The sequence below is a fragment of the Erpetoichthys calabaricus genome, chromosome 8 (genome assembly GCF_900747795.2).
Source record: "Erpetoichthys calabaricus chromosome 8, fErpCal1.3, whole genome shotgun sequence".
NCBI lineage: Eukaryota > Metazoa > Chordata > Cladistia > Polypteriformes > Polypteridae > Erpetoichthys > Erpetoichthys calabaricus.
The window spans coordinates 6264001-6286783 of record NC_041401.2 but is presented as its reverse complement, the minus strand read 5'-3'; the positions used below and the strand labels follow the sequence as shown (position 1 = coordinate 6286783).

At 42.6% G+C, this 22783-nt stretch overlaps 1 protein-coding gene across 1 annotated transcript in view; it reads right to left on the bottom strand.

The window, feature by feature from the left end:
- Window positions 1–21998, bottom strand: part of itprid2 (ITPR interacting domain containing 2) — a 285956-nt gene extending 263958 nt beyond the window's left edge. The window contains exon 1 of the mRNA XM_028806206.2: window positions 21833–21998. The gene's annotated coding sequence lies outside the window, so the exon portion shown is untranslated. The remainder of the gene's footprint in view (window positions 1–21832) is intronic.
- Window positions 21999–22783: the final 785 nt, after the last annotated feature.

The window sequence follows — 22783 nt, the reverse complement described above, 5'->3', positions numbered from 1 at the left end:
GCTAAAAAAATTTCCAGCAACTGGGTGTGCACATTTGTGTATGAGCAGTACCTGCAAAGGACTGGCACTCCTCTCGGGTTTGGTTGCAGCCTTGTACTCCGAGCACCTTGAACAGACAATGGCTACACGCGAACACTGAACTGGCTAAAGGTGGTTATAAAATGCATTAATTAGAAAAGTGACATACATACATACAGAGATGGGAAAGGCTCTATATAACAGAGACCGAAGAGAAAGGCACTATCACATACGTGCCTGAGGTTCATCGGAGTTTAAAACTATCACTCCAGGACATAAGGGGGCGCCGTCACCAACAGCATCGTCCTTCTCCCACAACCCTAAGAAACCACCCACTAAGGACAACTGACTCCGCCCCCTCGACTATAAAGTCCAGCAAGAGTCGTCTCATTCTGTAGACAGCAGACCTGGGGGGTATTTTTCGTACGTCGCTTAAACCATCCGAGATCAGGTGCCTCATCTTGAATGAGTTAATGCCAGTGAAACTAATCCAGATAAGTCGGTTTTTCAAACGCAGATGTGTATTAGATTAGTGTAGCTGGATCTAATCATACGAGATGAATGCGCGCGCCCGCGCTGAGTGAAAAGCCCATATATATTGAGTCTAGAAAACATGATCAGCAAGTCTTTGATAGGCTGTAACAAAATGAAGAAAGAACGGGCGCATTTTTTTTCACACACGCGGCGCAAGACCTTTTATTCGAAGGACATGAAGAATTTCAAGATTTAATATGCACAAGCGGTAACACTGCAAAAGCAGCCCAGACCAGAAAAGACGGCTGGCAAAAAGTGGCCAAAAAAATTAAACGCTAAGTAGTGTACATTGTACTTAGTGAATGCAACGTTTCATTTCCTATGTGTCAGATTAATTATTATTTAATATGTCATAATTCCAGATCAAATGTGAGCACAAGGAGAACATGGGAACAGGTTAAAGTGAAGTACAAGAATATACTTCAAACTGGTAAATATTGGTATATAACTATTTAAAGAATTGTTGACATAAAGAATCATATATAATATAAAAAACATTAATTTTAAAGCTAATAAGGAGGCAGACAAGCAAAAAACACGTGGAGGTCCACGCGGTCCAGACCTAACCCCTGCAGAAGAGTTGGCTCTCCAGCAAAATGCCCATCACCCTGTTTCTGAGGGCATTCCAGGGGGAAGCTCCTCCTCAGAACCAGTGGCAGGATGCAGTGGTCACTTCATTTCAGGTAAAGGATGGTCATTGCATATTTGTCCTCCATGTGTGCTATAGGTATGTTCCATATAGCCCCTCTTTTTCGTTGGGTCAGTTGCAGGGAATGTCATATCCTTTGAACCCGTGTCTGACCAACAAGATATTAACTAAGGTCAAATATTTGATGAAGACACTGTGTCTGATTATTCATCAGGAGGAGAGGTACACTTTCCAAATAATGTTTGATCAAACTCCACTCTGATCAGTCCCATGTGCCCCAATCACATTTGGAAATCCTGGTAATGAGAATGTTAGGCTGATTGTGGGATTCTTCGTAGAACTGTGGGTGTTTTTACCTGTGTATTACCTACCTGCAATGGCATGAAACGCCTCTTTTATTGTCTGCACACGCAGGTGTCCAGGAAACACAATGAAAACCTGAAGGAAATGTTTCAGAGCCAAACAGACTTTACGAATTGCCTGGAAAACTGCACTTTGATAGATGTTCCGCATCGCCTACAGTATATAAAAAAGTGCCGCTTGCAAGAAACCTCAAAGCAATGCCTACTGTCTGTGTGGTTGTGAGAGCCCGACTTCGCCGAGTTTGACTTCGAATATACGGAGCTAATAAATCTTTGAGGTACAATATTCCCCCTCGGCTAAAGCGATATCTTTCGTACAGAATTTCCTCCGGGGGCAGTAAAGGATCTTACCGATCGCGCAAAACCCTCTTTATATGAAATTCTCTTCCTATAATTTGCACATCAATATCAATTGGTCGCTCATTCATGAACGGCGAAGCCCTGACTGGATGACTTCCACACCGTCACTGATCACGTGTGTAAACTAATCCTTGTTTACGCAGAACAAACCTGCTCCGAGCAGGTTTGCGGATTTGGATGTGTTGCTATGACAACACTTCCAGCAAGAGTTTCAAAAAACCGACAGATCAGGATCAGGCCAAATCGTCAACAATTACATCCGGCTAAACGAGTAATCCACGTACGAAAAATACCCCCCAGAGTAGTGACTGCCCTACACAGCCTTGACCTAATACATATATACATATACACACACACACACACTTAATGACCCTAAACTAGCAAAATTCACATTCATCTCTTGCCATCTACAACTTGTGGTTAATCAACTAAATAAAGCAAATAAGCAAAAGAACTTAACACTAAGAGTTTCAGCCATGGAATGTCCAAATGGGGGGAGGCAGCTTGATGGATGAGGTCTCCAGGACTCTAAATATATCCAAATCTTCTTAGATGATATCATCCATCCATCCAGTTTCCAATACAGGGTCACGGGGGGTCTGCTGGAGCCAATCCCAGCCAACACAGGGCACAAGGCAGGAACCAGTCCAGGGCAGGGTGCCAACCCACCGCAGGACACACACAAACACACCCAGCACACACTAGGGCCAATTTAGAATCGCCAATCCACCTAACCTGCATGTCTTTGGACTGTGGGAGGAAACCCACGCAGACACAGGGAGAACATGCAAAACTCTACGCAGGGAGGACCCGGGAAGCGAACCCAGGTCCCCCAACTGTGAGGCAGCAGCGCTACCCACTGCGCCACCGTGCCGCCCTTAGATAAGATCATCTACTGTTAAATTCTACTTCGTACTTCTAAATTTTTATACTGTATTGAGGATTTGTTCTATTCTGTGTATGGTATTGTATTGACACCCACCCTACCTGGAAAGGGGTCTCTCTTTGAACTGCCTTTTCCAAGGTTTCTTCCATTTTTCCCCCCCCCCCTACAAGAGTTTTTTCTTGTCTTCTTCGACAGTCAAGGCTGGGGTGGGGGGGTGAAATTGTCAAGAGGCAGGGCCTGTTAAAGCCCAATGTGGCGCTTCTTGTGTGATTTTGGGCTATACAAAAATAAATTGTATTGTATTGTACTTTGGGCTTGGGAATCAATGGAGTTAATGAAGTAGAAAAGCATAAAGATGAAATGACCAAAAGGCAGCAGGGTCTAACATTCAGAGTCATTTCATGAATTGAGCCAGCAGACTGAGCCATCATTGGAGGAGGTCAATTAACAAGACTGATAATAAATGATTTAGAACAAAAAGCCTGTGGCCATTTAAGGCTTTCAGGACCAGGAGAGCCCACTGCTAATCCACAGAACTCATTCATTAAATCAGTTACAAATGGCAAGTGGGTTACACAATTACAAGAAACCCCACAACTATAATAAAAAGTACATGATTTTTATGCAACTCTTTGCGGACATGGCAGAGTGGTGGCTCCGAGGCTAGGGATTTGCACTGGCAACTGGAAGGTTAATAATAATAATGCTACATTTCCCATGTTCAAGGCACTTCAGAGTTTAAGAACGAGAGGGTATACAGTATATAGCATTGTACTAAACCAGATGAATAAATAAAGACAGTAAATTCAGAGAAAAGCCTAACAGACAACATCATTGATGGTCTCGCACACACACACACGTTACATGAGCATCTCATCTTGACATGGAGGTAAACTGAGAGAAGGGTAATAACGTCAAGTAGAGCTAAAAGCCAAACTGAACAGCTGAGTTTTGAGTCGTGTTTTTTTTTTTTTTTTTTTTTTTTTTTTAATTCAGAAGGTTGCTGGTTCGAATCCCGTAAACACCAAAAAAGTGACTCTACTTCGTCGGGCCCTTGGGCAAGTCCCTTAATCTACAAATGGCTCTGTCCTGGGTATGACTTTAATCTGCATCCAGCCCTGAAAGCAGGTCCTCCAACCTGCTGGAAAAAACCTGGGGGTTGGTGGCAGAAATGGCACTCCAGCCACCATAAACAAACCTCCCACTGGTTCCACTCCATCTGAACTAGTGTGGTGCCGAGTTGTCACCCATTGCATGGCTGTACTCGGGTCCTAATCTGGGATCCTGAGTTGGTTGGTCATGTGGTGGGTGCGGCAGTGCGCTATATCAGCACCTGCGTCTGACCTTTGTGGACAAAGAGTTTATATAACTGTTCAAGTTGCCTGCCCTTGGCTATCAGAAGCCGAAGTTCAGGTGTAAACCAGGGGGCAGAAAAAGAAACCAATCTGTTTAACGTAGCGAGAGAATTAAGAATGTGTTATAATACGAGACCAATTCATCAAGAGTGGATAAAAGTCCATGTGGGAATCAATTCTAGAAGAAAGAAAATCCAACTTAATATTCTTATGATGGAAACGTATGAGACCGGGGGGCTTAGTAATAGAAAAAGTTTAGCATTAAATGAAAGGGGAAAATGATCCATTATAGAGAGTTAATCTGCTATAAGATCAAAAGGGACAACGCCAGAGCAGCAGATCAGGTCCAGGATATGTCCTTTACAATAGGTGGGAACATTAGGATACTGCTGGCATCCAAAACTCTCAAGGCAAGACAAAAAGTCTAAAGTGAGAGGGATATTGATATTGTCCATATGTATATTAAAATCCCCCAACAGAATTATGTTTGAAGTAATTGTAGATAAATGGGTAAGAAAGGTAGCAAGGTCGTTCAAAAATCGCCCCCCTTAATTATTTTTTCTTTTTAACAAACTTCCATCCTCTCTTTCCTGGTGTTCTAATAGTTTAATTCATCCATTATTTACTAACCAGTAACGGCATACTGCATGGTAACATGCAGTGAATACGCTCGACTTATAGTTTGACTCTCTCTGTACATTTAGCATTCGTTTGTTCAGAGGTTGATGCGCTTCTTACTTCCTGAGCAGCTCTTCTTTTCTCCACCCTAGCAGCCCGCTTCTTCTATTCTTCCGTCAGCATCTTTTCGCGCTAAAACTGATTAAGTCTGTGTTTGTGTTGCAATTACTTTGTACGTTTTTCTTTACATTTTTCACTTAAGCTGGCACTGAAGTCTTCAATCTGCCTCAAGAATGATTTAAGATATGAAGAGGTAGGAGAAGTGACAGTGAAGGTGGTAGGGAACAGGAACGTGAACAGAACCTGTACACATGCGCCACATGGCCGCCCTGCTGACGAGAGTGGATTCTACAATAAAATAAAAAGAGGAATAACCTCGGATGTCAATCATCACCCTGAAAGCAGATCGCAGATGTCACGTAGTGTATGTATACCAAACTTCAGGTCAATCGGTCAGACAGTTTGTGCGCTACAGGCGATTTAAAATCCCGGACAGACAGACAAAAATGGACAGCCACAGTATCGTATCCTCTTTAATAAAATCCCTGTGTGCGTCCAGGTGTCTGTGTGTGTCTCTTCTGGTGAAGTGCGCATGCGCGGGGCACGGTGCGATGCGCGATATTACTGTCAGAGAAAATTACAGGCGTGTTACGGAAATACAAACCAGTATTACTGCGAGAGGAAATTAAAAAGGTACACAATACAGTGACGCATATTACAGCCACATACAAGCCAGTATTACTGTCAGAGGAGATTAAAGGCATATTACCGACGCACACGCCTGTATTACCACCAGAGAAAATTAAAAGGTATATTACGGACGTACAAGACAGTATTACTGTCACAGAAAATTAAAGACACACAATACACGGCGGCAGCCCATGAAGAACGGTCAGCTCAGCAAGTAAACATCAACAAAAGGCTGAAAGAAAGAAAAATACGACCAACAAACAGAATGAGGTCAAAGTCCCTTGCCATTTAATATAGACTGTTCCTACTAATGTTTATGCACTACTGTTCTAGCGCCCGTTATTGTAAACGGGCTTAATGACTAGTTACAGTATATATAAACCAGTAACGGCACACTGCACGAATACACTTGACCATTCACAGTTATCATCATCTCTCTCTGTACGTTTCTCATTCGTCTGCTCAGAGGTTGAGGAGCTTGCTGCTTCCTGAGCCGCTCTTCTTTTCTCCACCCTGCTTCTCTTTCATCGGCATCTCTTCGCGTTAAAACGGATTAAGTTAGTTTTTGTGTTGCAATTATTTAGTACGTTTTCTTTAATTTTTCACTTAATCTGGCACTTAAGTCTTCAATCCGACTCAAGAATGATTAGCAAAAGTGGTAGGGAATGAGAACGGCGCCCGTACGCATGCGCCACACGGCCGCCCTGCTGAGAGTTGATTCTACAATAAAATAAAAACAGTAATAAAATCACCCCCCCGAAAGCGGATAGTTGACATCATATAGTATATGTATACCAAATTTCAAGTCAATAAGGGAAACGGTTTGTGAGTTACAGGTGATTTAAAATCCCAGACAGACAGACAAATGAACACCATGGTAGCATATTATATATAAAGATTAGTGGGTCTGATTGACGCTAAAGTAGTTGCAGCCTCTCACAATTCAGTGTCATTTGCCTGGGTGTCCACTCTACTCATTTTTAATTGTCATTATTAGGATACAATGAAGGGTGCAAATTGCACACAGAAAGGGCAAAATAGCAATATATACCTGTATAAAAAAAAAATTAAGCTGCTGTGCTTTTTTGGAATGTAGAATAGGACAAAAATAAAAAAATACCAGTTAATTACCCGAGATCAGTTGTCATCACCAGTTATGAATCTGGTGGGAACAAAAACCTGAAACCACATTTACAGCGAATGTTGAGTTTTGTCAAACTGCTTGAACACGTTTGGTCCAACTGGCCAGCCATGACATGGTGGCTCAGACCATTATGTGCACATGGCGTAGACCAGCGATCTCAAACTCCAGTACACTACTTTTTTGTTTGGCATTTTGCGAAGCCTATGGCCGTCATGATTTTCGAATGGGTGAAACAGTCTGTGTAGGCCAGGGATCTCAAACTCTGGTCCTGGAGGGCTGCAGATTTTCATTCACACCCTTTCCTTAATTAGTGCCTTGTTTTTGCTGCTAATTAACATCTTTCAAAATATTTTTAATGGACTTGTTTAAGATTTGTTCCTCCGATTGGCTGGATTTCTTTCCTTAAACAGAAATGAAACGTGAAGTGAGGGAGCCAACAGAAGACCAACTAAGTCAGGTCCTCAAACTCCAACCAGTTGCTTAAATAGGCGCAGAGATTTGTTGTTAATTAAACCCGTTCTTTAATTCCATGGCTTGTTGCTGCTCTCATTGTGCAATAGCTGACATTTTCAAAAATTCTTGGTTTTTTTTTTTTTTCTTTACTTTTCAAACAGCTCTGGTCAAATGTTTTGGGGACCTGAGCAGATCAACATTCCCGAGACCTCCACCCTTTTAAATTTTTCAGATATTGTATGATGATGGTCACAGATGGCTGGTCATATTTTTGGTTAATTTTGTATCTCATTATTGTTTGGCTTCTAAATAAGGAAACAATTCAGGAATCCGAGTCTTCAAAAGCAAATTAAAAATGAATTCAAGAGAAGTTAATTAGCAGTAAAAACAGGTCACTAATTAAGAAATGGCTTAGAATGAAAACCTGCAGCCACTGGGGCCCTCCAGGACCAGAGTTGAGGACCCCTTGATATAAAGGGACACCCTCCTCAATGGATTGGAGGATCTTGGTCCGCAGCTCAAGTCTACTGCCAGTCTTGTACTCCTGTCCTTGGCAGAGGAACAATGGAGAAATTCAGGGGAGCAAATCTTAAAAAAAAAAAAAACCAAGTTGATTAAAATGAATGTAAAAGGAGTTAATTAGCAGCAAAAACGAATCACTAATTAAGAAAAGGGTTAGAATGAAAACCTGCAGCCCTCCAAGACCAGAGTTTTGAGATCCCTGGCCTAGACTGTTATTTCACCCATTCAAAAATCATGATGGCCACCGACTTCTCAAAATGTTAAACAATAAAAAAAGCAGAGTAACTGGACACACAGATGGTTGGGGCGCAGACAATACAGTCAGTCTAATTTACAGAAAGGATTAGAGGTTCGTAGTTTATTTAAGTTACCATTGTGCAAGCTTATTCCGTCCCCCAAATGCAAAATGAAGTATTACAGTAATTCCTCGCGGTTCACTTTTTGCGGATTCACGACTTCGCGGATTTTATATGTAAGCATATCTAAATACATAACGTGGATTTTTCGCTGCTTCGCGGGTTTCTGCGGACAATGGGTCTTTTTACTTGCTTCCTCAGTTGGTTTGCCCAGTTGATTTCATACAAGAGATGCTATTGGCAGATGGCTGAGAAGCTACCCAATCAGAGCATGCAGTTAAGTTCCTGTGTGCTGCTGCTTGGCTCAGCGACGGAGTGTTGCATTAACCAGGAAGTCTCATCTCACTCATTCATCATTAATGTGCTAATGCTTCAGGGGCCGGGTCCAAGCACCAACAGAAGATGCAAATGATTGCAGAAAAGGTAAAAGTTTTGGATATGTTGAAGGAAGGGAACAGCTACACCGCTGCAGGACATCGATTCTTTTTATTTAAAAAGGAGGAAAAGAATATAAGATCTACGGGCCCAGTGTCCTTTAACCAGGGCGCAAAACGAGTTGCAAGTGGACGTGATAAGGCAGTAGTCTGGATGGAATCTGCTTTAGGAATCTTTGCAACAAGGTCGACGACGTCATGACCGCCTACAAGTTGCTACGTGTACTTCGCTATACAGTAAGTGTAAACTTATCTACCGATTTCATATTGCTTAGCAGTTGTCCCCGTTTTTAATAGAGGGAACGGTGGGTTGCAAACAATACAGGGAGGGTTTAAAAACGTCCAAATACACGTTAAATAATTAAATAAATATGGTGTCCCTACTTCGCGGAAATTCAGTTATCGCGGTCGGCCTTGGAACCTATCTCCCGCGATAAGTGAGGGATTACTGTATAGCGACATCAGAAAACCAGGTCACCAGACACTTCATACTACAGGACAACACAGAGTGAAATTTCATTTCATAGCACAAATCGGATGACAGTAAGATGCAACTGAGCACCTCAACCCCTTTCATACTGCAGGTGAAATAATGGCTGAAGAAGCTGGAATTCTATCAAAAATTAGATGGCAACTGCAAATTGGCTTTAAAACAAAAAAAGCAAACACATTGTGCCAAAAATGGCCAAGCGTATGCCCAGAGGTCTACATGGATTACTCCGATTTTGATATATAAAAATAAAATCCCCCACACTGGTGTTGTACAGTACAGCAGCTCACTTTTCACCGTTTGCTCTGGGTGATACTGTGCCAGGCATGCAAGCCTTCCTGCTCTTCGAGGAAAGGAAAAAAAAAAAAAAAAAAAAACACATTACAACAAGTTGAGGAGATGCCATCCATACCAACAGAATTCTTTACGGTCCCAAGGAACAAATTAACAAAATAAAAATGAGAGAAAATCGTGCCACTGCCGTCAGTAGTTTGCAAGCTTATCCCAGGTCACTGAATTCACAGCCGAGTTAAGCTGCTTTACAGAAAGGCCAGGTTTAGTAAAGAAGAAAAAATTATTCTAGATTACTGTATAAAAATTTAAAAAGGGCTGGTTTAATCCTACGTGACTGGATCAAAATCCCTACACATGGTCTTCATAGAATGCAAGGAGAGTCACTCACCTGCTCTCGGTCTTAAAGCCATACCGAGAGGTGACGCCAATGGGATCAAGCTATTTTAAGCTTCTGCTTATCCATCCAGTGCAAGTTATCAAAAAGGAAAAATAAATAGAGTGATAAGCGCCGAAAGAGATGGAAGGTCGTTTCCAAGGAATCCGTAAGGCTAAAAACGCAAAGCAAAATAAATAAAGTTTAACTAGCCTCCTATAGAGTTTTGGGAACGTGGAGGTCAACACCAACAGTTAAGATTTTATTGGCTTAAAAATAAAAATCACACACAGAGCATAGGTGATGGTTGATTTGATTTGAGTTGTGTTAAGTTTGACTTGTTATATGCTTTTAATAAAATTCAATTTATTCTCTACAAACAAAAAAAAAAAAAACCACACACACCACTGGTTCTTGTATTTATGTACAGCAGTTAAAAACACGGACAAGTCATTTACATGTTGAAATTTCTTTAGAAATATATAAATCAAGTTCTATAAAACCACAGCAGATCAGTAGTAAGCACCAGGAGCTCACACAATTAGCACGTCTGTGGTCGCCTTGTGCTCTGCAGTCCAACGCCTCACCCACACCAGAGGTCTCAAGGTGTGGTCATTTTATTATAGAGCCCACACAGCCAGGAGTGGCATCGCTTACTCAGAGCTGGCCAGGACTCTGAAGCTAAGTAGCAGGCTTATGGGTGTTGGCATGTATAAAAGACAGAAAACTAAATGGACATTGTGGACAAAAAAAAAAAAGGGAACCACACCTCCAGTATTCAAAACACACACAAATCCCACTACTGGCACCGTGTGCCCACGAGCAAGTCACTTCAATAAAAGAAAATGTAACCAATTGTATCGCAAAACGCTGCAAGTTGCCTTGGATAAAAGGCATCCACCAAATAATTTACTAAACTATAGTGTGTGTCTCCAGTCCCTCAGAGAAATCCGATTGGTCCGTTTGGCTTTGGTAACAAAAGATGAAAGAGGAAGACACATTTTGAGGAGTAAAGGGGTATGAGGCAGGCCGAGAGAGAGTATTGTCTTCAAAAGACAGCAAGTATAAAAATCAAACAGGAGGCAAGATAGGCATTTAGAAATAATAAGAGCGCAAGAAGCAGGCTTTTACAGGAATGGGCTCGAGAGATGGACACAGAAATGAGAATATGGAGGAAAGTGGTGATGGCACACGTATGATAAAATAATTAAAATCTTTGCCATTACAGGTTTAGTAGATAATACAAAGTTTACAAGATAATACACTGGGCAGAACACCTCTGTTCAGACACCTTGCACTACAAAAATACAACCTTTCGACAGGCATCAAAGTCAGCCAAAAAGTTCAACAACTAGAAACTTTAGGAGATCACCCACCATTTAATAATAATGCTTTGCATTTATATAGCACGTTATACTCACTATTCAAAAGCGCTTAGCAATTGCAGGACAAGGGCCTTGTGTAAGGGTCCAACAGAGCAGAGTCCCTTTTTTTGGCATTTTACAGGATTTGAACCAGCAACCTTCTGATTGCCAGTGCAGATCCCTAGCCTCCCAGCCACCACTCCCCATTTCACAGTGATGGCAGGGATGCCAAGTAGGGAATGATCGCAGAGCAAAAAAATTAGAATAGTAGTTATGTACGGTATTAGTACAAGTTGAACATAAGTAAGTACCTTAAGTCTTATGCCAAGCCAAAACTAGGGTTACAGGCTAGCTGATAAGGTGCACTTGACATGTCTTGACTTTAAGATCTCTTAAATTTCTTCACGTCCAAAGTGACCAAACACATGTTGATGCGTCTCAACTTCCTTTTTAAAAAAAAAATTTCCCAAAATTTGCGAACGGAATGATCCAACTAGGGCGGCACGATGGCGCAGTGGTAGCGCTGCTGCCTCACAGTTTGGAGACCTGGGTTCGCTTCCCGGGTCCACCCTGCATGGAGTTTGCATGTTCTCCCCGTGTCTGCGTGGGTTTCCTCCCACAGTCCAAAGACATGCAGGTTAGGTGAATTGGCGATTCTAAATTGGCCCTAGTGTGTGCTTGGTGTGTTTGTGTGTGTCCTGCGGTGGGTTAGCAACCTGCCTGGGATTGGTTCCTGTGTTGGCTGGAATTGGTTCGGATTCAGCGGGTTGGAAAATGGATGGATGGATGATCCACCTAAATTTAATTCATTACTTACCCCATGTAGTTTGTAGTGATGACCAAGAAATATTTTTAATCACATGCTTCTGAATTAAAGACAGGACTCTTGACCAATGAATGAGGGGGAAGAGGCAGGTGTCTTCAACTCAAAAGCTCAATGCGGTGTGAATGCACTCTCTCTACAGACACTGCTCTGACTAAAGTATTTAACAATATCTTATCAAAAAAATCCACCATAAGCACATACTCCCAACCTCAATCGCATCTGACAGGTCTTCATCTCCACAGCCATGATGTCCTCGTTTACATCAGCTACAGTGTTTAACTATGGTGACCAGACATTTTATTTAAAATTTAGGGAGCTTTCAGAGTATTTGCGGCACTTCTAGCATACTTCTACAAAACAGGTGTAACATTAACTAGGCTACTTTATAACTTAAGTAGTCAAATAATAAAATAGTGCATAGAAATACATAAAGAAATGTAAACCGTATGCAGCTTTGACAGTCCTGGAATGCAGTTTCGAGGTACCCGCTGCTCGGGCACAAATAGAGTGCCACAAATGCATTTGCCAGATGCTTTTCCTGCATTTGCTTGACAAAGATCACCTCTGTTTCTTTCTCAGGCATGAAAGCCAACACTTGAATTACACTGATCAACAACAATGTTGTCAAAAAGAGTTTGATAAAAAGCTCAAATTATGACTCCGCAATCAATCTATCCATCTATATTTGGGCTCATCAGGTGTACACACTCCGGGGCTTTGCCTCCAACGCTGACGTCCGAGGTTCGATCCCTACAAGGGGTGCACCCAATTTGTACACCCAATGATCCAAAATAAGGGTGAAACACGTGTTGCATACTCTTTGCATTATTTGACAGTAAACTACGTAACATTCTATGATCTGCTTCTCGCAACTGAGAAGGGCGTGGCGGATGTTTGCCAACTTGCAGACCAACCACATGCGTTACCTGGTAGGTACAATCAGATTGTGTTTCAGATTGCGAATGCTGTGAATGTAATTACTCCGATCTCCAGGCCGTCAAATAAAACGAACCACACACCGTGGCGCAACGTAAAAGGGGCTTCACCTCTGACGCGGACATCCGATCCCCACGAGAGGTGCAGTGGATTGTGTACGCGTGAGGAGTCCAAATAAGGGCGAAACACGTGTTGCTTAATCTATCGCACACAAAGTTTGCTACTTTTCCATTACCATGTCACAAATCAGTGGGGTCACTGCCACAGTTATATAATTTTTTGGATTTAAAATTATTGCACTGGCCTACCCCAACCACAAATACTAACCTTAAAGTTAGTGGGGGTGGAGCATAGTTACCTATTGGGTCCCTAATGTTAAAGTCCCCTTTGGGTGCCTGACCTTAAAAAAAGTGATATGATTTGCATCACAATAATAGAAAAGCACCAAGTTTCCTTCTGAAACCACCTACATACATGGCCAACGACCATGCTGCCGGTCGTACTCTGGCTGGTCCTGCCTCTCAACCAGATTCTGCTCTCACAGTTCTGTTTCTGTTCTCCCCTTTTCCACTCTCTGCCATGCAGGCTTCTCTTATATTGCCTCTCCTAACTGGGCGAGCATGCGAGAAGACACCGGACTGATTCACACATTCACAAGTGCCTTTGACATCAGCCAGCCATCTCGACCATCCTGATACTCTAGTTATTATAATGAATTAGATATACATTCATTCAAAATCTGTACTAACCCCTACTCTCTCTTCTGTTTCCTTTTCCGGTGTCCTGTTGGTGGTGGCGTGCGCCACCACCATCTACCCAAAGCACCATGATGTTCCAACAATGATGGATGGATTAAAAGCCAGAAGTCTGTATGACCATCAGCATCAAGTGACTCCGTGAAAAACCCGAACTACAAAGAGGACTATTTCATTTATGTTAGGTAGAATGCCCAAAGGTCTCGTGGCCTGGAACCCCTGCAGATTTTATTTTTTTCTCCAGCCTTCTGGAGTTTTTTTTTTTGTTTTTTCTGTCCACCCTGGCCATCGGACCTTACTCCTTTCTATGTTAATTAATGTTGTCTTATTTTAATTTCTTATTTTGTCATTTATTTTTCTTCTCTTCATTACGTAAAGCACTTTGAGCTACTTTTTGTATGAAAATGTGCTATAGAAATAAATGTTGTTGTTGTTGTTGTTGTTGTAGAGCTGCACCTCCCGGGGCACAATTACCTAAAAACTCGCCCCACACCACAGACCACTATCACACAACTTGTAATTATGAGAAGCATTTTTTCTTTAACTCTTTGGGGGCTGAATATTTTTCCAAAAACAAATTTCTGAAACACAATAGGTTCACACAGAAATCAACATAAAACATCTGTTGCTGCATGCTGTGGCTGCCAGTTTACCAAGATTATGCCTCAGGCTTGCTGCCATGCTGTCGCAGTGCATTCAATGTGGTTTCTACCTCTTATCATTGTTAAGTGGAAGTCCTACCTGGCGAACATTCTTAGTACAACGATTAGCTGGGGACCAATCAGCTGAAGCTGGAACCTCACATTCGTTTTCAATCAAAATCTGAGTCCGACAAGTCATAGTCCAGTTCAGAGATAATAGGCAAAACGTTGTCCCCGGAGTGTTTTGCTTTACGCATTCACTTTGATCTCTCTCCAGATGTTAGTGCCATTTTTGCCATTGTTTGTGCCTTGCTACTCACAAGAGTGCAGGAAATCTCAGTCAAACCAATGAATCTAAAGTCCTTCTAGCAACGAGAGTGCAACTAAAAAAATAACGGTTGGTTTTGTCATGGTTTACAGTCGATTACCATCATCAACCTCCTTTTGACAAAAGTTGACATCAGCCCTGAAAAAGTTAATGCCAAATGCATTATGGATATTCTCCACAATAAACACACAAAAAAAAGTTAGTATTTTATTGTCACTGAACAATACACCTGTAGAATTTCATTAATTTAAAAAAAATTTTTAAAAATGAACAGATAGTTGAAGTATAGCATCTTTGGTCTGTAATAATACAACCCCAAATCAGAAAAAGTTGGGACAGAGTGGAAAATGTGAATAAAAAAAAAAAAAAAAAGCAAGTTATAAATTCTCCTCAAATATTATTTCATTGCAGACAGTATGAACACAAAATAATTCATGTTTTTTTTGATCAATATCATTTGATTTGTAAATAAATATCCATTCTTGCCATTCAGACTTGCAACACATTTCAAAAAAAGTTGGGACAGTCCAGCATTTACCACTTTGTACAGTTCCCCTGTCTTTTAACAACACTTAAAAGACGTTTAGGCATTGAAGAAATCAAGTGACCAAGTGTTGCAGGTGTTAGTTTTGTCCCATTCTTCCTGCAAACAACGTTTTAGGTGCGCAACAGTACGGGGTCTTCATTGACGCATTTTTCGTTTCAAAATGCGCCAAACATTCTCTATAGGAGACAACTCAGGGCTGCAGGCAGGCCAGTCAAGCATCCACACACTCTTCTTACGCAGCCATGCCTTTGTTATGCGCGCAGTATGTGGTTCTTGCTGAAATAAGCATGGGCGTCCATGGAAAAGATGTTGTCTTGAAGGCAGCATTTGTTCCTCCAAAACAGATATACAGTGGGTACGGAAAGTATTCAGACCCCCTTCAATTTTTCACTCTGTCATATTGCAGCCATTTGCTAATATCATTTAAATTAATTTTTCCCTCATTAATGTACACACAGCACCCCATATTGACAGACAAAAAAAAGAATTTTTGAAATTGTTGCAGATTTATTAAAAAAGAAAAACTGAAATGTCACATGGTCCTAAGTATTCAGACCCTTTGCTCAGTATTTAGTAGAAGCACCCTTTTGAGCTAATACAGCCACGAGTCTTCTTGGGGAAAGAGGCAACGAGTTTTTCACACCTGGATTTGGGGATCCTCTGCCATTCCTCCTTGCAGATCCTCTCCAGTTCTGTCAGGTTGGATGGTAAATGTTGGTGGACAGCCATTTTTAGGTCTCTCCAGAGATGCTCAATTGGGTTTAAGTCAGGGCTCTGGCTGGGCCATTCAAGAACAGTCACAGAGTTGTTGTGAAGCCACTCCTTTGTTATTATAGCTGTGTGCTTAGGGTCATTGTCTTGTTGGAAGGTAAACCTTCGGCCCAGTCTGAGGTCCTTAGCACTCTTTCCCTCGATTGCAACCAGTCGTCCTGTCCCTGCAGCTGAAAAACACCCCCACAGCATGATGCTGCCACTGCCATGCTTCACTGTGGGGACTGTATCGGACAAGTGATGAGCAGTGCCTGGTTGTCTCCACACATACCGCTTAGAATTAAGGCCAACTCCCACATGGAGTTTGCTAAGAGACACCTGAAGGAATCTGAGATGGTGAGAAATAAGATTCTCTGGTCTGATGAGACCAAGATAGAACTTTTTGGCCTTAATTCTAAGCGGTATGTGTGGAGACAACCAGGCACTGCTCATCACTTGTCCAATACAGTCCCCACAGTGAAGCATGGCGGTGGCAGCATCATGCTGTGGGGGTGTTTTTCAGCTGCAGGGACAGGACGACTGGTTGCAATCGAGGGAAAGATTAATGCGGCCAAGTACAGGGATATCCTGGACAAAAACCTTCTCCAGAGTGCTAAGGACCTCAGACTGGGCCGAAGGTTTACCTTCCAACAAGACAATGACCCTAAGCACACAGCTAAAATAACGAAGGAGTGGCTTCACAACAACTCAGTGACTGTTCTTGAATGGCCCAGCCAGAGCCCTGACTTAAACCTAATTGAGCATCTCTGGAGAGACCTAAAAATGGCTGTCCACCAACGTTTACCATCCAACCTGACAGAACTGGAGAGGATCTGCAAGAAGGAATGGCAGAGGATCCCCAAATCCAGGTGTGAAAAACTTGTTGTATCTTTCCCAAGAAGACTCATGGCTGTATTAGCTCAAAAGGGTGCTTCTACTAAATACTGAGCAAAGGGTCTGAATACTTAGGACCATGTGATATTTCAGTTTTTCTTTTTTAATAAATCTGCAACAATTTCAAAAATTCTTTTTTTTGTCTGTCAATATGGGGTGCTGTGTGTACATTAATGAGGAAAAAAATTAATTTAAATGATTTTAGCAAATGGCTGCAATATGACAGAGTGAAAAATTGAAGGGGGTCTGAATACTTTCCGTACCCACTGTACTTCTCAGCATTGATGGTGCCATCGCAGAAGTGCAAGTTACCTTTGCCGAAGGCACTGACACAACCCCATACCGTGACAGATCCTGGCTTTTGGACTTGTATCTGGTAACAGTCTGGATGGTCCTTTTCCTCTTTGGTCCGCAGCACACGGCGTCCATTTCTTCCAAAAAAGATGTGAAAAACGGATTTGTCTGACCACAATACACGTTTCCACTGCACAATGGACCATCCCAGATGCCTCAGAGCCCAGAGAAGTCGACGGCGCTTCTGGACACACACGATCGATCGATATGAAAGGTGCTATATGATAGATAGATAGATAGATAGATAGATAGATATGAAAGGTGCTATATGATTGATAGATATATAGATATGAAAGGTGCTATATGATTGATAGATAGATAGATATGAAAGGTGCTATATGATTGATAGATAGATAGATACTTTATTAATCCCAATGGGAAATTCACATTGTAGGGCTTCCTTCTGGCACAGTACAGTTTTAGCTGGCATTTCCTAATGTGACTACGTACTGTAGTGCTTGAGAGTGACTTCCTGAAGTAGTCCTGAGCCCACGCAGTTATATCATTTATTGATGAATGACGGTTTTTAATGCAGTGCCGTCTGAAGGCTCGGAGATCACGGCCATTCAGTTTAGGCTTGCGCCCTTGGCCTTTGCGCACGGTAATTTCTCCAGATTCCCTGATTCTTTTCACTATGTTATGCACTGTAGAGGGAGAAATGCCCAAATCTCTTCCTATCTGTCTTTGAGAAACGTTTTTCTTCATCATTTCCAAGATTTTTGCCCGCACTTGGTGGCAAACTGGCGATCCTCTGCCCATCTTTGCTCCTAAAGGAGTAGGCCTTTCCTCGATGCTGCTTTTGTACCGAATCATGATTGCAATCACCTGTTAACATCACCAGTTTCAAATCACATCATTATTTAGTTATTATACCTCATTACTACCCCTTAATTGCCCCCATCCCAACTTTTTTTGGAATGTGTTGCAAGCCTGAATGGATATTTATTTACAAATCAAATGATGTTGACCAAAAAAAAAACATGAATTATCTTGTGTTCATATTGTCTGCGATGAAATAAAAGTTAAGGGAAATTTGTAAATTACTGCTTTATTTTTTTAATTCATATTTTCCACACTGTCCCAACTTTTTCTGATTTGGGGTTGTAGAGAACATAAGGCTTCTCTGGGTCAGGAAATGCAGGGACTTACACAGAGAAGGAAAATTACATATGCATACACACACACACACACACACACACACACACAGTAAATCTCGGTTACAAAAGAAAATCTTGAGACTGTTGCCAAGAGTTTTTTTTCCAAGTCCCACCCTCCTCTCAAACATTTCCAGTTAACGGCCCACACCTGCGGTCCTCTCAGATTTGGACATAAGTCTTCTTTTATTGGGAACGTAAAAAATTTATAAGAGCTGAGAGCGCAGGAACTGTCTGACAAAAGCATTCACACGAATGAGAGGTGGCAAGGCCGCGGACATGATCCAGAAATGGTTTATAATAGAGAGAAATAAATTAATAAAAACAACTCTCCGTCTTGCTAAACCCAACCACTCCCGAGTGTTTATGCCTGCATTCTTCACGGAGGTTTAAAGGACAATATCACCACAGCTTTAAATATGCCCACCACGCCAGACACACCCACATCACCTTCTTCAGATTGGCAGACCCTGGCACCAGCAAATCCAGCTAAACAAGACATTACAATTGTACTTTCGAAGCTTAGATTAAAAGCTACAGGTCCAGGAGTCTCACTTATAAAGAGAGGCTTGAATGTGCATATGCAACCAACACATGCAAAACATTATTTATACAAGAAACTTAATATGCATAATTTGATTACATGCATATACAACATTTCGGAGAAACAGGGAAATGATCACACAGCTGATCGAGCAGGGAAATGCAACCAAACCAGCAAAATGACGACTCGCGTATAATCAATGATTCACATCACTTAGCGGTTAGTATGAAGTCCATTGATGTGACAAACATTTTACAACCAAAAAAAATGACGATGCACAGACTGTGTTTCATTTCCCTTTTAAGAGGACCAATGCTGCGTATTTGCACTGAAGAACGTTTTTGCTTTTTCCATCAATTTTTAATCAGCTACCCTATTGTCACTTCTCAGGGAACTGGCTGACAGATCAGGAATATCTCTGTGCTAGAACCCATCAAACTACTAGAGGCGTGCTACATCCAGTTTTCATGGGGTGCGGGTGCACATAAGCAAGACGGGACACGTTTTTGTCAACATAAAATGGCAATTTGCAGCAGTGTCTGGTTCTCCTAATGTAGAATCGGGACAACTGACTGCACTCACACTGCACTTGGGGCATTTAGTGAGAATGAAGCTACTTGTGTTAACCATAAGCAGACACATTCCAATAACGCACAAGACATCCAAGATATAACTGGCAAACCTCGTGATTAAATTTACTTTGAGACAATGGAGCTCTGGCAGATATAAAGGTGCTGTACCTGGTGGTGGGCTTGTTGGCAAGGTAACTGACTGCACCCTGCGTTTCATACAGCTTGTACCATTTCATTACAACAGCAATCGCATCATTACATATGCCAAGTGATAGTGGCTACCCGCTCAGGCGCTGGCACCTTATGCCTTTCCCAGAACCCCAGAGCAGACCTTACACTCTCGGTTGCAGAGCACAGCCAGGTACTCTTCAATGCAGGCGACGGGGTCTCAACCCAATGACGTTCTGCAGCATCGTGGCTGCTTATGTACAAGGTTCACTAGAAGAGCCCATATATGAATTTTTCAAGACAGCATTCGAGGCACGTTCACGTATGCACATTCACAAGGACAGTGCCATTTATAAATAGTAAAGTGCAGAGAAGTGTGCCTACACCATTTTTTTTTTTGGCATACACATTCTTACGCTCAAATCCACACAAAGCTTTATAAAATGTGGGCCCTGGTGTACGCACACACAGATCAGGACAAGCTTCACCTTTTGCACAATCTTTATGGGAAAATAAATCACACAACTATCCTAAAAAAATGTGAGTGACAATTTAAACCAAACTACGGGGTGCAATACGTCATTGAAGATTCATTTCTTGAATCCTCACGTTTATCCCCCACCCCTTAAAAATTGGGCAGCTGTTCTAACGAAACATCCTACCCATCGAAATGATCTACTCACTGATACTACGCATGCGCTGACCAAAATTACGCAACTTTTCTACCTAGTGTTGAAGTTTGAAGTAAGTGTTACTGTATTTCAGTAATATGTATGCTTTTCTTAGCCTTACTACATTAAATGCATTTATTACAGTTTACTGCATAGGTATTTACTGTCAACATTTTATAAGTTGTATATTTTGCATGTGTGACTTTTAATCTTGTACAGCCCATTTTATCCATGCACGAGTAATGACCGTCTTGTGAAATCTTTGCATCAGGCGGTGTCTCTTTCGGGCATTAAATGATGCATATTGAATAAATTGAGAAATGTTAACATTTCCATAAATAAACTACGGTAGGATACTTCGACAAAGTAGGACAACACCGCCCGTGATAAACAAGAGATTTTGTCACAGATATGCCATTAAGTGACGTTTATGAGGTGAAGTTCAGCAGTCAACAACAGCTAAGGTTTACACAATAGGTGTCATTTTAATGGGTATGTAAATCTATACATACTGTATATCTTAAATGCCACAAAGTCTGTACCGGTCCCCCCCTTTCCCTTAGGGCCAAACGTGACAGGAGTTAAAAGCCCAACCCACTCTTATGCAAACTACCATAACGTCACACTCGCTTTGATCCAAAACCACAATTTTAAAAACTTAAAAAGAGAAAAATACCTGAAGATTGGGGTTCTTTCTAGAGTTTCAATATCCGAATTCTCGCGAATTTTGAGAACTCCTGGCGATTTCTCAAAAATCTGCGCGGTTCACTGAGGCTTTACGGACGATCAGCATTCAGCACGGCTTTAATACGCGCACCTCTACAGACACGCCCACTTTTCCCTTCTCGACCCGCCCACTTCAAGTTTGCAAAAGCTGGGCAGACGCTTATCATCGCACACTTCCAAAAAGGCTGCATTTTCGAGATCCTTCTACAGACTTTTTAAACCTCGAGAAAACCCTGGCGCCTGCAAGTCAAAACATCGAAAACTGCAATCGGGTAAAAAAAAAAAAAAAAAAAATGCAGGCCTGGTGTGCACCTCGAGAAGAAAGAGTGTTATGCTCAGAAACTCAGTAGCCGGGAAGCTGGAGCTAAAATGAAGAGAAAATTTGAGAAGCGGGAGGGAGGAAAAAAAGTCGACAGTCAAACGTACATTAAATCGAATCACTTGACAGAGCCAATCCCTGCACTAGAATGACAAACGGGTTCAAAACAATCCCACCGCTCCTAGAAAAACAAACACACATACACATACCATGGTGAGGATGAAGTCCAACGGCCGCCGATAACGAGATTACGCAACTTGTCAGTTTCTCCACAGCAGAGACCCATGCAGCCGCAGGTAAAGGGTGGCGAAGAAAGGTGAGCTCTTGTGCCCCGCCCCACCCGAGCCGAGCCGGCCCGTCGAAACACAGCCCCCCGAACTCCGCCGGTTGTCCCTACTTCTTCAGACTTTTCGGGAAGTGCCGACTAATAAGGCGCCCGCCGAGAGTGTTCGAAGTGAAAGGTCACGTCTCCCGCTACAAGTACGTCGCGTTAAAGAAAAAACACAAAATACGGGAGACAGGAAAAAAAACGCAACAAACCACAGCGTTCGACTTCGCCCCCCCCCCCCCCCGAGAGAAGAGCAGAGCAGACCTCGAAAAGACACTTCTAAAAACTTCACAACAATTCACAGCCCATCTAACACGACTGATCCGCTCCCAAGCCCACCGTCGGGGGTCCACATACCATAGCAGGGTCCGCTCGGGGTCTGTCACGCTCCTGCTGCCAATCGAGCACTGACTGTGTGGCTGGCTGCGCTACAGGAATCTCCAAACTTCACTAAACTTTATAAAGCGGCCGCGCTTCCGCTTCCGGTTAGGATACAGCGCGCTCCTGAAACAGTGAGTTGCGTGAGGCGGCGAGGAGCGGCCAGTGCTGCCCACCAGTCCAGGTGCAGCTTTCCTCCAACTAGAACGATAAATCTGAAACCGTCAGCCGCTGGCGACACAGCAGATGCTGAGGCGGTGAAATTCACTTCCACGTCTGTGCCATCACCAGCCTGGCGGTGCTTGTGCGCGAGTCTCCCGTGGAGAATTGTCGTCCCGTCCAGGGCTGCACCCGGATTGGCAGGTTAGAAAAGGCATCCGTGGATGGATCGGAGTTGGTAGAAGTTGCGCAGCCACTACTCCATAAATGGCCAATTCAGTTTCATTGGAGATTTGCAAAAGAGTACTGGTATATGTCAAAAAAGAAAACTATGAAATACGGTGGAATCCCAAAACAAAGTGAATCACCTAAACATTCAACATTTATATCGTGCCTTTCAAAGTCATTTATCGTTTTTATTAATAATTTAGTACATTTATGGGCGGCAGTGGCGCAGTGCTAGTGCTGCTGCCTCGCAGTTAGGAGACCCGGGTTTGCTTCCCAGGTCCTCCCTGCGTGGAGTTTGCATGTTCTCCCCGTGTCTGCGTGGGTTTCCTCCGGGCGCTCTGGTTTCCTCCCACAGTCCAAAGACATGCAGGTTAGGTGGATTGGCGATTCTAAATTGGCCCTACTGTGTGTTTGGTGTTTGTGTGTGTCCTGCGGTGGGTTGGCACCCTGCCCGGGATTGGTTCCCTGCCTTGTGCCCTGTGTTGGCTGGGATTGGCTCCAGCAGACCCCCGTGACCCTGTGTTCGGATTCAGCGGGTTGGAT